Here is a 6,098-nt window from a genome sequence, read left to right as displayed (position 1 = left end):
TACCATGCCCAAGGCAACTCCACTTGATGTTCTCCTGAGCCCGCGCCTTCCTGCTGCAATGTACTTGTACCTCTAGATGTTTGCTGATAAATCTGTAGATAACTCTCAAGCCGGTTCTGCACCTATTGCTAGCTACTTCCTTTGGACCATCTTTCGAGGATGAATAATGAAGGCCTTTAGGCTTAATTGCTTGTAGTTTTATGAAATTTCTCAGTTTTTATGTAGTTTGGGGGAGAGATTGTTGGTGCAAATGGGTTTTGGAATTCAAAGAGAACCGATAAAATCAACTTCAAGGCATCTTATAATAGTTTCTATTTGAAGTCTTATTTTGCCCCACCACTCTATATGTAAAAAAGTAATTATACGAATAACCTTAGGAATACAATAAAGTCAATATCTAACTTCGTCTATTAAACCGCTAGATAAGATTAGAAAGTTGTAAAGTTTTTTAGCTTTAGAACCTACTTTCTGCAACAAGTACATTGTAAGGAATTTAGATATTTTTGGTAAACAATATGAACTCAAAGTGTTTATGTTTTCTTTTTTTGAATTTTCATTCAATTCATCACATTTCTAATGCACTATTTTTTTACGCCTTAAAGTGGTTGCTAGCAGGCCTTTATATAAACTTCCAAGTTTCACTTCTTTAAAGGCACATCCTTTAATTAAGGCACTTCTTTGTCTTTGAACATACCCTTCCATATTACAAGACATAAACTTTGGATAGTGGTGTTTTTCTAATAATCACCTTATGGAAATACAACTTTTCATATCATAAGACATAACTTTTGAATCATTGTATTTAATTTTCAATAGTCACTTTATCGAAAGACAACTTTTGATATTGAGTTCCAACTAACCTTTGTAAACCCTTCTAGAACTAAAGGAAAACTTGAATAACAAATCCCATAGTTTATTGTACTTATTAAATACCTTAGAACTCTATGAACAGTGTACCAATTCACTTTACTTGGATTACTTGTAAATCAACTTAGCATCCCAACCGTAAAAGCAATGTTTGGCTTGGTACACTCCATAATATGAATAAGACATCTAATTACCCTTGCATATTCCAATTGTGCTATTAGCTTGTCTTTGTTGGGTATTAGCCTTATATTAGAATAATAAGTAGATATAAGTGTACAATATGACTTGCCAAACTTTATTATGATCTTTTGAATGAGATTGAGACAATGTTATGTCATCATTATCTCTTATTATTCTTATACTGAGAATAACATCCGTCACACCCATATTTTCATGTCAAGCTTTTTTGATAAGAACCTTTTTTGTGTCCTCCACTTATTCCAAGTCAATATCAAATATTAGCATGCAATCCACATATAAACAAATGATGACACATTGACCGTTATGAAACTTACTATAGACACATTTGTCAAATTGATCAATCTCGTAGCCATTAGCTAATGCAACCTCATAAAACTTTTGTTGCTATTGTTTAAATGCTTGTTTTAATCCATACAAGGACTTAACAAACTTATACACTTTTCTTTCATGACCAAGAACAACAAACCTTTCAAGTTGCTCCACAAACACCTTTTCATCTAATTCGCCATTAAGAAAGTTGCTTTAACATCCATTTGATGAATTGCCTATTTATAGATTGATGCAGATGTTATAAGCTCTCTAATTATAGTTATTCTTGCTACTGGTGCATATGTGTCGAAGTAGTCAATACCTTCTTTTTGTGTAAAGCCTTTCACCACTAGCCTAGTTCTAAACTTATTAAAATTCCATCAATATTCATTTTCAGAAGGCAATAAATAAACATGGCAATATCTAGAAGAATCATTTATATATGTCATGAAGTATTTCTTCCACCAATCGATGGAGTACGATGCAAATCACAAACATCAATATGTATCAATGCAGGAAATATGGAGTTTCTTTCTACTTTAAGAAAGAACTTCTTACAATTTTGGTAACCATGTAAGTTTTACAAATATCAAGATTTTTATGAAAATCAAGAATTAACTCCAAATTAGTCATATCACCCATTCTTCTAAAGTTAACATGACATATCATCAACGAATATCTTGAAGTATTTCTTGCCAACCAATCTAGATGCACTATGCATATCACATACAATATCATGAATATCAATCAATTAAGGAAAGAAAACTTATTTGGTAATCCTGTGAATAACCATTTTCCTATGTTTTTTGTCAACATCAAATAAATCCAATTTTTGCCTCAAATGAATTTGGTCCATAGATTCTTCTTCACTTTTTTCCAGTCTTGGTGTAGTTAGAAGATAGGTTACCTTGAGAGTTGTAAGGAAGAAGTCCATCTTTTTCTCACAATGAATAAAATTTCCTCCTTCAAAGTAGTCTAACTTGATAATATTGGTAGCCATCTCTTATAGGGAAGCCATTTTTGTTGAATTGTAGACACATGTAAATAAGCCTTAAAATTGTTGGAGCAAATTGGGTATTTAGAATTCAAAGAGAATCGAAAAACTCAACTTCAAGGTGTGCTATAATAGTTATTATTTTTAAGGCTTATTTCACCTCCACCACTCAATTTGCAAAAAGAGAATTATGCGAATAACCTTAGGAGTACAATGAAGCTAATGTCTAACTTCTTTTTCCAACTACAGATTAATTAGACCACTAGACATGACCTAAAGGTTGTAAAATTGTTTGACCTTAAAGCCTACTTTTTGTAACAAATAGATTATAAGGAATTTAGATACTTTTGGTAAACAATAGGAACTCAAAGTATTTATGTCTTTTTCTGAATTTTTGTATGTCCATCACACTCCTCATGCTCTATTATTTAAAGTAGTTGCCAAAAAAGTTTTATATAGACTTGCAAGTGTCTCCTCTTTAAGGACACATCCTTTCATTAAACCACTTCATTGTCTTTGAACAAACCCTTTCATATTATAAGATGTAACTTTTGGATAGTAATTTTTTTTTCTAATAGTCACCTCATAAAAAAATAACTTTTCATATCATAAGACAAAACTTTTTTTTTTTTAGAATAATAAAACATAACCTTTGAATCGAGGTGTCTTTCCGATAGTTAATTTATCAAGAAGCAACTCTTCGTATTGAAAGACATATTATTTCATTTTGAAAATACACCAATAGATATGCAAGGCAAGGACAATAGATGAAGTAGAGAACACAAATTTCTAATTGCCTTTTGGGCTTGACAAAAACACATGCAAGGAAAAACCCATGGACTTTCATACCTTTATTAAACATCTAGGAAAATCAATTCCAATGAATAAAAGTTTTCTTATTAATTATGTAAGATTTTGATACATTTTATTAAGATCTACTTCCTTTATATATTGTCAACTTGTACTGTCGTGAGTGAGTTGAAAGTTCACCTTTTTATCATTTTTAATCAACGTCAAAAAAGAACCCCTCAACGTTAAGAATATTCAAAGAAGAGTAAGAGGATTTATGAGCAATGCTAATAGCATGAGCGAACATCATGCATGCGTTTCGCAAGAAGTTATAGCAATTGATGATTGTAACAGTTAGCTTACTGGATTTAAAATTGAATTTTCAAGAAACAGTTAAATTGAGTATTAATATTATTATCCTTTAAACTAGTTATAAAATTTAATATTTGTATTAGATATTTAACTTAAATTTTAATTAAAAATCAATTTAAATTTTTAGGGATTACATTGATTGAAAGTTACTTGGTGATTAACTATATTAATGGGGTAAATATACTTACTAGATTAAGAATTCTTAGTGACCAATAATAAGATCTATAAATGTGAAGTAGGTTTTAGCCTTTTAGAATTATAAAAGAGATCAACTTCTATGTTGTTTTTATATGAGAGATGGAGTTTTTGTTAGTGTTTTACCACTATAAAAAAAACACAAATTTTCACCAATAGAATTCATACCATCATTGAAATTCTGTCGAAATTTACCAATGGAAAACCAACCAAATATTGATTTCCATATTGGGAGGAATGTATTGATGGAATAGTGATGAAATGCCAATCAAATTTATCGACAATCAAATTGGCATGTATTCGATCAGTATTAGGTTAAGCATCAAAAATAGAAAATGGCACCAACTTTATCTACAAACAACTCCATTGGTAAACTCATCTTCCAATCGAATTATCAACGGAAATATCTAACTAATTATAGCTGGTCTATTTTAATTCAAATTAAAAGAAGCATGATCAAGCTTCTTCCCCATTTCTCCCATTTTTCCCCAAACCAAATAACTAAATCCCCCCCTCTTAAGATGCTATGAAACCTAACTTTCATCTAAGTGTAGGTAGGAAATTTTTCAATTGAGATCTACAAATCGAGCTATTTCTTTAACAGTTGTTGGATGAGGTTTCCCAACTAAGTAGTTTTATCTGTATCCTTCATATAATGTTTTAATTGTGAAAGAATGACAGTTGAAAGAATAAGGGCAAAAGAAAACTAAAGGAATGTGTATTTGCAAGTTAAAGGACGAAAAGTTGATCCATAGGCAAACAAGGTCGACCCCTAAAAGCATTTAAGCCTTAGTTAGCTTGTAGAAATGTCAGGATTGACCCCTAAGGAAAAGAAGGTCAATCCTTCCACAACAAAAGTCTTAGAGTAGCATTTGGAACTAAAAAGATCAACTCCCAAGGGTTAAAAGGTCAACCTTTACAAATAAAACACTTAAGGCCAATAAGGTTAAGCCTAAGTTTTAGCCCTTAACATTTGTTATTAGAGCCTACTCGACCTTGACCCAATTCCACGTCAAGCACCTTTAAGGGGAGGTAGCTAGGATGGCCAACAACAATGAGGGCATCGTTGGATTAGGTGGTTGAAGATGTCACGCTTAGTGCTTTAGAAAGGAAATAGGCAAGGTGCTTCCAAAAATCGTACATCGAGTAAGTAGAGTCTCCAGTGGCTTATAAGTGGTGGCACTACACACCCCATCAGGTTAGCCATTTGGGAAGAGGGGAATGGCCTTATGACAAGTAATATCAGAGTAGACTCAAATCTCCACTGATGTGGGCTCTCATGAGAGATACAAGGGTCGAGATAGAGCTCGACTAGTATAAGAGCCCCTCTCCTCTACGGGTAAAAAGCCAGTGCAATAAGGACGTTGCGTAATTAGATGGCGTAGAATGTTACAAATTTCATAGTAATAAGTGATGTGGTGGGCCTTAACAAGTGGTAAAGATTGTTACATGTTGAAAATTACTAGTCCAGATTAAATTTGTTTGCAATGATAGCATCTACAGTCATTTAGTCCAAAACTAGTAAGAGAAATTATCAAAAGGCCCAATCATGTATGACTTTCAAGCAATGCTCCATTCAATTGACTAATTTCCTCCAATTGCTATAAACAAATTGAAAATCAAATCGAACAATGAGTTACCCTTAATCTTGCCACCATCCCTCTCACTTTGCACTTCAGGCATAAAAAAATGGTTTTCTCGTCTCATCTATTTGCAATTACAGGGTTTCTTGGATTGGTACTATTCTACAAACTATGGAAGAAGGGAACTCCCAACCACCAAAATAAGGGCATTTTATTAGCCCCTGAACCTTCGGGTGCCTTGCCATTCATAGGGCACATTCACCTACTTGGCGGCCAACGCACCCTTGCTCAAACCTTGGGAGCCATGGCCTACAAATATGGCCCAATCTTCTCAATTCGATTAGAAGCGTTCCCTGCCCTTATCATCAGCAATCATGAAGCAGTCAAGGAGTGCTTCACTACTAACGACAGGGTATTAGCTAAGTCGGCCCAAAAATCCAATGCAGAAATAATTAAGATACGATCAATGGCAGGATTTGGCTTTGCTCCTTACGGAGAGTATTGGCGTGAGACAAGAAAACTAGCTGTGGTCGAAGTTCTCTCTAGCCATAGACTTGAGACATCAAAGCATGTACTAGATTTCGAGGTCAATGCATTTATAAAAAATTTGTACTTGTTTTGCAAGAAAAATGGACCAGATGCAAACCCAAAGGCTGTGATTAGTCACAAATTTGAAGCCCTAACCTTGAATACGATCACAAGGTAAATCGCAGGCAAGAGATATATCTCGGATAGTGTTGAGTTTTAGGTTGACTAGAATTCTATATCTTATTTGATTAGAATTTTGG

At 33.4% G+C, this 6,098-nt stretch overlaps 1 pseudogene; it reads right to left on the bottom strand.

Moving 5' to 3' along the window:
* LOC110429392 (vinorine hydroxylase pseudogene) overlaps window positions 1-6,098 on the bottom strand; it is an 8,488-nt pseudogene that overhangs the window by 1,685 nt on the left and 705 nt on the right.

Source organism: Theobroma umbraticum, unplaced genomic scaffold (assembly GCF_002168275.2).
Source record: "Theobroma umbraticum cultivar Fairchild unplaced genomic scaffold, ASM216827v3 scaffold_44.0, whole genome shotgun sequence".
In the NCBI taxonomy this organism is placed as follows: Eukaryota; Viridiplantae; Streptophyta; class Magnoliopsida; order Malvales; family Malvaceae; genus Theobroma; species Theobroma umbraticum.
The sequence above is the reverse complement of the archived record's forward strand: the minus strand, read 5'-3'. Positions and strand labels throughout refer to the sequence as shown.